Genomic DNA, 11849 nt, shown 5'->3' with positions numbered 1-11849 from the left:
ACCTAGCTTGCTTTAGGGTATCTAGCAACATCTGTGCATCTAACGTTATTAGGTACACAGACTAGAAGTCCGAGTTTGTTCATCATATTGACGAGCCCTGCATTCCACAAATATCAATCGCCGCAAGTTTTCAGTTGTGAGATTGCGCCTAGAGAATCAGAAAAATGGCTAAACTAAGCACAATTCTCGTTGAAAATGTGAAAAAAAAAATATTGTTTCACTTAGTACTTTGGATAAGTAATTTCTGCATAAATATGAGGGTCTTGTAGTTCTCTGTTGCTTATTAAGTGCATGTACAAGGCAGGGTTTTAATGTGCTTGTCGTAATTATAGCGTGCGCAAGAGTATGAATATGTCCTGCAAAGTGAGATTTTCTAACAAGTCAACAATGTTTGCAATATGCAAACAGCTTTCAATCATATGTTACTTGAACAGCGTTACGACTTGGTAACCGTAAATGAAACGATTTTTTTTTAATTTCCAGCCTAATAAACATTACACAAAATACTGGTGTGAACATCACAGAGGACGTTTCTTCCCACAACAAGACAGCAGTAAAGCAAAAGATTATCAATATGTATTTCGTGCAGCTATCATTTCGTGCATTTTCTAGTAGTTCCTGCAGTCAACTGTTTAACGAGCCAACCGCGTGTTGTCACGCTTCAGTGTACAAAGTCAACTGCATTGTTTTCGGTGGACATTTTCTTTTTTTGTTGTTGTCAAATGGACATTTCTACCATATTGCGAACACTAAGCGTGGTAATATTTCAATAGAACCGTATTCAATATGACTACTAGCTCTAAAAACTCAAATGAAAATTCCGTCCCACCTTCCTCCTTTCCTTTACTGCGCGGTTCGGGTGTCCACCGTGATGTGAGACAATTGCTGCGCCAAATTATCGATGCGAAATCATTTCTAGACCATGTCTGCGGGGTTTTGTCCCCAAAACGTGCCCCAAAACGTGTCCGCAGCAGTTGTGACGTTCTCAGAAGAGGTAGCACCAAACGAGTGGTTATTATCGAAAGAGGATAATGTGAGGATGCTGCGCAAAAAAAGAAAAAAAATATGTCGATAGGATGATTAGTTAATTAATTAGAGCCAAAATGTCGAAAAAAATGTCGAAATAGCGCGGAAGTCGATCAAGTTAGTGGACGTGAAAGCAGCCGTGGAGGGCGTAATAGTAGAAAAGCGGCAAAAGAGTGAAAATAAAGTTTGAAATGAATTGAAATGTATTTGACGAGTGATAAATAATCGAACAAGAATGTTTAATTGACAAAGATTGTTTAGTTAATTAATCATTAGCAAAAACCAGTGGATGGTTGAATAGGATGATAGTGGACGTGAAAGCAACCGCGGTGCCAAATTTTAAAAACCAAACAAAATGGTTGATTGAGACGAAAGAAGGAATAATCAGATCAAATAAATCGTTCCTTAATTAAATCATTAGATAATTACGCTAATTCAGTAGTTAAATTAATTAAAAAACAAAAAGAAAATGACAAAGAGAGGCAACGAGTGAGGCTTTCGCATTCTCACAGTGCTGGTCGCAGCAGCGATCTCTAAATTTTTTTCGCACTCTACAGCTGCGCTTATAAAAAGACGCACAACACCAAGAACGCATGTTAGCGAATGGTTAAAAACCTTTAAAAATAGTTTGTTTGATGGGTTGTTTTCAGATAGCAAAAGCATGAGGTGCAGAAATCTTTGTTTGGCGGTACCTGAAGAAAGTGCTAAGCATGTGCACCGCTTTCCTAAAGTACCTGGATACCCAAGTAGCCCAGGAATGTGTATCTGCGCAGCTGCTTGAGTAATAAAACCGGTAATAACTGAAGGAGCACAGATTGGTAGTCGAAATAAACTGAAAAAAAAAAAGCGCGAAATATTTCTCCAATCAAGGCGCACTAATTGTCTGGATACCGTTTCAGAAGACTTTGCTCTGGACCATGTGCGGAGAACAGTGTTAAGTAAAACAGTCACTGAACCATTTCCTTTCCTTGAAAAATAAAAACAGTATGCTTGGACGCACTAAATGACCCATCTGAAACGGTACACTATGGCACCTCTTTCTCTGTTCCTTATTTCACTCCCATCTTCCTCTCTCTCCTCATGGTGCGATTGAGGTTTCCATCGAGAAGTAAGGCAGTTTCTGAGCCATTTTTTTCCCTCAAGTACCACTAATTCTGAAACGGTAAGTCAATACGAAATTCTCTCTTCCTTACGGGCTGCCATTTGCATTATTTTTTCGATCCCTGCGAGGTGTTCGGACCGGCGAAAAGTATACCAAAGCGAAACAACATAAATTATAAACAGCAAATCACTAGTTTAGCAGAACCCCACTTCGCTTGATATTGAAAAGTCTTAAACGAAACGCAGAATACACAAGAAGGCTAGGTGGCGGTAAGGATACCACAGTCACCGCATTGTCGCAGAATTAATATTATTAGCTACCCGGATGAATACAGCAACGCTATATTAGGAAATGCTTGTGAAGCACAGATGAAGCTTGCTGAGGTCATGCGATTTTTCTCGCCTTGATGAGGGGTTTGCGCACGATCATACTTGAGAGAAGACTAAAAAAAGAAATGTTCCAAGAGGACGTGCTAGAGGAGAGGAGTGGACGAGAAGAGAAAACGAACGTCTTTTCTAGATCTTTCATGTGCTGGTGCAACTGTAATATCTGAAGCTAAATCATCTTTCTTCCCCCTCTGGAATTATTGGATCTTTCGGGCTCAATAATGGCTCCGACGAATTGGCCGGCACATACTTATGGTTTGCTCAGCACTTCGATGCTCCGATCAACTGAGAAATCGTGTGGTAACTTCCGTTAATAAAACGGCTTCTGTCGTTGCTTTCTTACTTTGTGCCGGCTGAAAAAAAAAATGAAAGCCATTCGTATGTTTGTTTACTTGTTTGTTTCGTTGAGAGTTTTGCAGGGCAAGTGGCTCAGGAATGCATTTCACTTTGCGACCCCAGACATGGCCAGGCAGACAGACCACTTCATTTATAGCGAGTGCGGGTACTCGGTAAGCTACGAAGGCCATAAATACTGGCATCGCATCCTCACCGGATAAATTTTCATTTGCGATCTCCTTCTGGCGAGAACTGCCAAGTTCTTGCCGAAGGCCGACGACTCCAGTCTAATGCACTGACGCAGGAGCGATAAAACTTACTACTGACTCGCTGTATGCGAGAAAAGCGTTTTCAATAAGCTCGTAACGTACCGAAAAAGTGCTAGAGTACAGGCGAGCGCGTGCATCAAAGCGTAGGTGTGGTGCCTCTGCACTGAGGCTTCGGGTCGTGAGTTTTGGTAAGAGAATCCTGCCGTATGTTTTGGACGCGGAACCTGACTAGACACGCCGACACCCCAATACGTTATATTCATACCCGGCAGAACTTTCATGCTTAGCACTGAGCTTTCCAAGCAATTCGGCAAGTATTCTTCCGAAGAATTTACCAAGATGTTTGGAAGATTGAGCTTCTGGACGAAAGTTTTGATGAGGAAAAGTTTCAAGAGTGGCCAGCAGTGAGTGCAAACATTAGCAACCGCATTTCATTTATTATTCGCGATTAAAATGACTGTTGATTTGTCACGAACTTGATAGTAATTCTTTTTGACGTCACATGCTGCGGACCGGTGAAAAGACGTAAACATTTGTTGAACTTTGCTTTTCGTTACCCTCTCTATTCAGTGAAAACTATATTAAAAAAAACGAGGAACGTACTGCAGAGATGCGGGGGGTAACTGAATTCTAGGTTTATTGCCATGTCGTGGTAGACCCTCTACCCTCCAAATCAAGTGCAATTATGATACTAATAGAAATAACATTAGTAGTGCAAGAAGAAAAGAAGAAAACTTGTAATGGTTCTTGTTGTTGCTGGTAACAACTTCGTGTTAACAAAAAAAATGATTCTCAAGGGTGGGCTCCTGCTTCTCCAGTAGTCCATGGGCCTGGGCTTCACGCAGAGCACTGTTCACTAGCCATGTCTGGCCGGTTGGATGAGCAACTCGCCGAGCGGCCTCCCATGAGGGAGGGGGAACTGCCATGGGTTGGGAGCATTCCCGCAGGTAGTGTATGAGGGTGGCCTTGGCCTCCCCACATGTTGAGAACAGTGGGAGGGTCAAGGTAGAGTGATATTCTCAAGTGGTATAGAGTGGTATCGATGAAGGAGTTACGGTGAGATGTAGCAGTTTGTCTGCAGTGGTCGTCAGACCACAATGTATTTTGATTCTAGTGTACGGAGAGGTGAAGAGGAGGGGGGCGGGGGGGAAGCGGCTTTTTTTGTACTGAATGGTGATTTAGTGTGATGTCAGCAGAGGCCGCAAGGTTTCCTGCGTGGGCGCAAGTGTTCGATTTTCCTTGGCTCGGAGGGATAGTTCTGGGGCCAGAGCATGAGAGCGCTGGTTACCGGGGGTCGAGGCATGCCCAGGAACCCACGTGATCGTTATTCCCTGGGTAAGCGTGTGTCCCGTTGGGAAAATGAGTCGGACGGTTCGTGTAATGGTAATACTGGCGCCTATCTGAAGGGTCCTATCTGCAAGGCCTTTGTTTCAGGCGCCTATCTTTGTTTCATTTTTTTAGCCGTTGTGTAGTTGTAATGTGCTATCTGTATGTTTAACCGAATCGGCTCGCCTGCCAAAGTTGTTGCTAGTCAGCCACACCGGTCTGGAGGCTTTTGCGGCAAAGTATTACCAGTGTTGGCGAACACCAGGAAACCGGTGATTCGTCTTAAGTAGTGATCTGGCTAACTAATTTTTATTAATTAACTTTTTAGCTAGCAGAGCTATGCGCCTAGTTGCAATCAGAGATTTGTAGCCAGTCGTTAGTATCAGCGCTATCAGCGTTTTAGACAAATTTCCAAATCGCGATTACCCTTGGTGCTGTGGCTCGGCAAAATTGGGCTTTTTTGACTAGTTACGTGCACTGGAGGGGTTGCTTTGCCTTCATGCTTTCGAGAGCGCGTGCATTTTCTGACGATGCAGCCAGACTTTGCCGACCCAAAGCGAGCAGGGTGATCGCGTTTTCGAAATTCTAAAAACTGATATGGCTATTGCTAACGACCGGCTACAAATCTCTAATTGCAAGTGCCTAACTCTACTAGTTAAAAAAGTGTATTATTAAAATTTAGCTAACCAGCTCCCTACTTAAGACGATCCACCGGTTTTGTGGCGCCTGCCAGCACTGGCAGTACTGTGCCGAAAAGGCCATATTTTTACCCCAGAAAGCCTATCTTTGAAAATTTTTGAAAGTGTTCGCTGAAACAGCTGGTATATATCTAAGAAGGAGGGTAACTGACTGCAAAATTTACATGTCGGGGTTTAGCTCAGCGGAGAGCCATACCTAGTGTGGTGCCTGAGTGATTTTGTGTAAAGTTCTAGTCTGCGCTTGTCATAGTATAGTCATTCCTTTTTTCCTGGTGAATGAGTTGAGTCGGAAGACGAATCTATTGGTGACATATTGCAAGGCTTTGAGTGGGCTGCGTTTCTCCTCCCGTCGCAACGGATTCCGTTTATTAGGAAAGCTTGGAGACTGGACAGCACTCGCGCGGGCCAGTGAGTTTCCTCTTCCGTTTGCCAAGCATTTCCATGAGACCTAATTAAAATCCAAATAATTTTGTAGTCTTCCCTCATGCTACCTGAAGATGCTAGCTGCTAACAGGAATACGTTGTTATCGATAACGTTCCTGCAGGCTTCATGTGGGTGGTGGTGGTGAAAAACATTTATAGTGCAATAAATATTTACAAAGAGGTGATTGGGGTAGGCCCTATTGGCCCTTTCCCCTAACAATACTAGGTGGAGCCCCTATTCCGGGGCCCCATTGGCAAGCAACGCCGCCCGCGTCTGGTATACTTATAAGCTTCCGCTACCCCTTTGATTTCAGTTGAACTTGCTGTTTGTACTTGCTTTTTATCATTGACCTTGTTCATGTCTACTGTGTTTGTCTTATCTGCTATTGCTATTCCACATTTCTGAACTGTGAGTGTAATGGCAACGAATAACAAACGATGATAAGCAAGAATGCTACACTTGACGTAATAAAGAAACCAAAAATTACCGGGGGCACTTAAGGAGCTTACTGTTAGTAAAGCGAAAGAATTGCAATTTCATTCCAATTTTATTGTAATTCCATTCAAAATCTATTCCAATTCAATTTCAATTATATTCGAATTCTATTTCACTCTTTTGTAGTTAGTGCAGTTGCAGTACCTAGTACTGACTAATGCTTAATAACATTTCTCATGTTCCTGCATATGATGACGTCACATCATTTCGACCAGTCGAGTGTTTTGTAACGCTGTAACTTTTTGGGCGACACCGAGTTTTTGTGTTGCTGGGCCATCTAATTTCTTCGCACTAATCACATCCGCATGACTTAAGGAGGCAGTCGCCCTAAGCTCTCAGATGCAGCAGACTCATCAGTCTACAAAGGCGTCAAGCACAGCACGTCTCAACCTAAAAACAACAAAAAAGTAAGAGCCTGCGCCGCTTGGAAGGAGTCTTCACACAGGCTTTCAGTGCGCTTACGGAACAGTCTGTCGGGGCAAATGGGAAAACTGGAAACTTTCACGAAAGCAGCCACTACTGTGCCCCTTTGTATGCGGACCAGCACACCTTCTTTTCATTCTGCCAGGAGAAAGACGGCTGAGAAGGAAGCTTAAGGAGACCTCAGTTCTGGCTGGTTACCACTACTCTTTCCACTTCACACGGCCGCTAGCAGCTAAGTTAAAAATATTGTTTCTTAAGCTGCGTTTACTATTCTCTATTCGGGCTGTGGAGACGCCACACGAAGCCAAATCAAGTATTTCAATGGCGTCGCGGATGTCGTTAAAACTGCTTGTTACGTCACAATGACACATCCTGTCGCCGCACGTTATGAAAGCATTCCTTGAGAGCCGATCTTTACTGGCGGTCCCGAAATCGTCGGAAATCCGACCTTTAATTCGAGGAGATTTTGTGCGACCTTGTAATTCGGGAGGGACGTCAAGCAGCCAGTTCTTGAAAAGGTGGCTTTAGCGCTCAGGCGGAACCTTTTCACGAAGATTGCCCTTTTCACATTCCGTGCCCTCGCTTTCCCAAGAGAACAAGCGTAATCAACTGTCTGCAGTTCTCGCTGAGCCCGTCCTAATCTAACAAATTTGGCCTGTCTGGGAGTCCTCTCGGAGAGGGCACGTTGTGACTGGGCGTGCTTAAAATAAGCTAGTGGCGCCCGGTTGCACAGCTTCGAGCCTCATAGAAAGAAGCCAGCGCAAGCGTAGCTCCTCGGCGCATAAAGTGCTTAAAGGTTAACAGTCAATAGTTAGTAGATTTTTACCTGCCGAAGCGATGCTGTGAGCTTTGAGGCACTCACCACGTGGACGAGGTCGCGCGAACTGTCCACAGCGTCGGTGATTGTGTGTCGGTCCCCATTTCAAGAGCAGACGCAGCGGGCAGGCTTCGCACACTTGCGCGGGAGATCATGCTTCCCGCGTGGAATTCCGGCCACTTTTCGAAATCACGTTTAAAATCCCTGGATCCTGACCGGGAGCTCCGGCTTCCACCCGGTGTACCACGACGTGAGCTTTGCTGTGTCGACTGTGGCTTGGTTTAGCTTTCACCGACCGTCACTTCTTTGTAATCGGTATGGCTCTGCATGCGCCATATGTGGGTGCGACGAGACTATAGCCCACATTCATTGTGAATGCCCTGCATACAGTGCCAAAAGACAGTCTATCTGCCGTGCACTGGAGTTTCTAGATCCAAGGTTGCTGACGGAAATGAAGATTCTCGGCCACTGACCGCTGCGATCGCCGGCGGTAAAGGCCTAACAGGCACTGCTTCGCTTCTTGAGAACCTCGGGCCTGCACAATAGGCTGTGATTTTGAAGCACGCTTACTGGCTTCGCATACTGACTTCATTTTCTCGTTATTCCCTTTTCTCCTTCACCTTTATATCCCCTCACCCCTTTCCTCCAATGCAGGCTAGAAAGCCGGTTTCTTCTTCCAGTTAACCTTCCTTCCTTTCCTTCTCATCTTCCCTCCTGCGGATATATTTCGACCACCTCGGGTTGTTTAGCGGGCATCCAAATCTAGCAACACTTTCATTTGAGCTAGTTGGTTGTAGCATGACATGTTTACGCGGAAAACGGACCTGCGCTAAAATACGGAGAAAACACACACAATAAGCAAAACTCAATAAGCAAAACTAACTCTAATGTTAAAAGTGCTAATTGCGAGAGCGAGTGTGAGGGAGGGCTGAAGAAATAAAGTTGATGGTGAGGGAGCATCAGGGAATTTGCAAAATGAGGGTGAGGGTGATGAAGGGCCCGTAGTTTAGAAGTGAGAGTGAGAGAAGAAAAGCAGACATTAGGTCATTTGGCCACCTCTGATGGCACACAACACCATGGTAGCTATTACTAAGAAACTGGACATTGCAGATATCATCGCTCTGCCGTTATTATAATCAAACCGCTCAGAAGTACGGAAATATTATACAGGGTGTTTCACGTAAGATTTTACACAATTTTTAAAAAATGTGATTTTTGAGCTAGAAGAGCGCTTTTTCTGGCACAGCATTGTCAGCAGTGTAGTACATCCGAATACAGCTTAGACGTGCTAAATAAGGCTATTTAACTAATGTTTAATAGTTAACATTTTAACTATTACTGTTAGGCTCCCTAATTACTGAGAGGCGTGAAGTCCACCTCAAATAATATCCATACCTGTCTTCAGAATTTCGAAAATGTGGATACCGTCAGCGCTCTGGCCCAGAAAATTTTGGCTACATCGCGCCAAAATACATGTGCTTTCGAGAAGCCTGCAGGCAAAGCAACATTTCCAGTGCATGAAACTCATCAAAATAGCCAAAATTTGTTGAGCCACAGCGTCGACGGCAGCCACGTTTAATAAATTCTAAAAGCTGATATGGATATTAGTTACAGTGGGCTATACGCCTCTCGGTAATTAACGAGCCTAACAGTAGGAGCTCAAATGTTAAGTATTCAATATTGGTTAATTTGCCTGCTAGCTTGCGCGTCTTACCTGCATTCTGATGTATTACACCGATGACAATACACTGCCGAAATAAAGGGCTCTTCTAACTCAAAAGGCATATTTTAAAAAATTGTGTAAAGTCTTAGATGAAACGCCCTGTATTTGAACCGATTTGAACCGATTTCAAGCCTGTTAGAGCAAGAAGCATTGATTTCGTCTCTCTTTACGTACTTACAATCTGTTAAAAACAGAAAAAAAGAAGGCCTGGCCACATTTGTGGGGCCAATCATGGCCGTATCATGATGGCGCTGCAGCGGTTTGGCGCACCCTCTTCTCCTGGATTTGCCCCCCCCCCCCCCCCCCCCTCTCTATTTTTTTAGTGCGGGAAAATGGACATATCGTGACAGGCATCCAAAAGCTACCCGACCATTTAGAAATTGATAAACTCGCACCTGCTCTATGGGTACGACGGACTTCGAAGGAAGAGAATACTTTCATATACGAAGCCTCAATTCTATTATATGTTGGCCGCCGCGGTGGCTCAGTGGTTATGGTGCTCGGCTGCTGACCCGAAAGACGCGGGTTCGATCCCGGCCGCGGCGGTTGAATTTCTTTGGAGGAGAAATTCTAGAGGCCCGTGTACTGTGCGATGTCAGTGCACGATAAAGAACCCCAGGTGGTCGAAATTTCCGGAGCCCTCCTCTACGGCGTCTCTCATAGCCTAAGTCGCTTTGGGACGTTAAACCCCATAAACCAACCAAACCAACCAGCCTTTCGTTACGCAACTTAGGAATAGGTGCGCCTTTCGGGCCTTGGTAAATTCACAACGCTTGCTGTAATGCAGCAATGATTATGCCTTGAACATCTCAGCTTTTGTTTTTAAGGCGGAAGCCTTTAATGCCACATCGTTGTAAGCAGGAGTTGTCGCCAGAAATGTCACGCTTTTCAATTGGTCCAAATGGTCGTGACGTCAAAGTGCGCGAATTTCAAAGGGGGCCAATTGTACTTTGGCTGGTAGCCATGCAATCAATTAAAAGAATCTTATAGTGATGCTTCAAGTAAGTGGGAGTGAGTTTAGTTAACTGCTTCATTAACCAATTAGCGTAATTGACCTTTCTAGTCAGTTCAGGTAAATAAATAAAACCTAGTAGGAAATTGCTCGAGCTCGGGATTCGAACCCCGGTCTGGTGGTGGTGGAAAACATTTATTTACAGATAAACTTCGGGAGGTGAGGTATGAGCTGACCCAGAGGGGGCCAGCCCTCACAAGTACTAGGTGGAGGTCCCTAGTTCGGGACCCCAGTGGCGTCGGCCGCTGCCCGGGCTCGCGCGACCAGGGCCTGTTGGGCCTGCAGGTCAGAGCAGCCGAGCAGGGTCGCCTCCCAGTCCTCCCGGTTTGGGTTGGGGTGAAGGGAGATAGCAGGGCCGGAGGGGCAGGCCCACACCATGTGGTAGATGTCCGAAGACTTCTCCGCACAGTGTGGACAGCTGCCAGAGAAAGAAGGGTCGAAGTGTTTGAGAGCTGCCGGGCACAGCAAACTATTTGTATATAGGCGAAGCAGAAGCCGCTCCTCCGCCTTTGAGAGACCTTTGCACGGGCGGGGATAAAGACTATGGCCAGATTGATGAAGTAAAGAAATGTCTTTAAACGTGTAAGCTGGAGTGAAATCGAGTTCCTGATTGTCGGGGTCGGAGGGGAATGTCCGGTGAGAGAGCGCGCGGGCGGCGGCGTCAGCTGCCTCATTTCCCTCAAGGCCCATGTGAGCAGGAGCCCAAACGATACGCCGGTGAGCGGGGTCCCCGGTATAGACGCTGTTTTGGAGAATGCGGTAGTCTAGATACGGTACCTAGCCCTGCTCGACGTTCCGACATGCCCCTCGCGAGTCGGAAATAATTGTTTTTGAAGTCGGATCAGATGCAGGCAATGCAATGGCGACCTCCTCCGCGTGTGTTATGTCACGGGCTCGGAAAGTAAGGCCGTTCACTGTTTTGGATTCGTGGACGACTGCGGCCGTGAACCATCCCCCATGGTGGGGGCCGGAGGCATCCACGTAGAATACGCCGGGTTTCGATCCATAGTGGCGGGCCAGGGCTTCTGCCCGCGCCAGGCGCCGACAATTATGGTCCTCACGGTTCATGTTCGCGGAAAGGGGGCGCACGTGGAGGGCGCATCTCCACTGGGATGGAATACGTACGCGCTCTTCCATGAGAGTGGTGGGTTGGATGTGTAGTCGGGCAAGGAGGCGGCGACCTGACGATGCCTTCGAGAGACGTGTGTATTGGTTGGTCAGGTGGGCTTCCCGGAGCTCCCGAAATGTGTTCACCATGCCCAGCCCCAGGAGGCGCTTGTTGGAGGTGTTCACGGGGAGGTCCAGAGCCCGTTTAATAATTTTGCGGAGGATGACTTCGAGTGAATCCTCGTCTTGCTTGCGCAGGTGGAGGTATGGAGTCGAATATAGAATTCGACTGGTTACAAATGCATGCGCCAGCCGCAAGGCGTCCTTACATCGTAACCCCCCGCGCTTGTTAGAAACCCGGCGGACTAAGCGGCCCACCTGGTCCCCCACCTGACGGAGTTTGGCCAATGTTGTTTCTGACCGTCTGTCTTGATGTATAAAGAGCCCCAGTACCCGGACTTCGATTTTTTCAGGGATTGGACCTGTCTCAAGAGACAATGAAATTTTGGCTGTGCACTTTGGTGAGGGGCGTATGTGCACAAATTCAGACTTTTGGGTGGAGCATTGGAGGCCGCAGCGGCGAGCATAACGGTCCACTATGGTCGCTACCTCCTGCAGGTTGGCCTCAATGTCTCCAAGGCAACCCAGTGTGGCCAACAGGGTGATTTCATCGGCGTACAGCGCATGCTGTACAGCGGCGGCAGC

The sequence above is a fragment of the Amblyomma mixtum genome, chromosome 2 (genome assembly GCF_055824585.1).
Source record: "Amblyomma mixtum isolate Tamu chromosome 2, ASM5582458v1, whole genome shotgun sequence".
NCBI classification, from domain to species: Eukaryota; Metazoa; Arthropoda; class Arachnida; order Ixodida; family Ixodidae; genus Amblyomma; species Amblyomma mixtum.
This window is presented reverse-complemented; position numbering follows the sequence as displayed.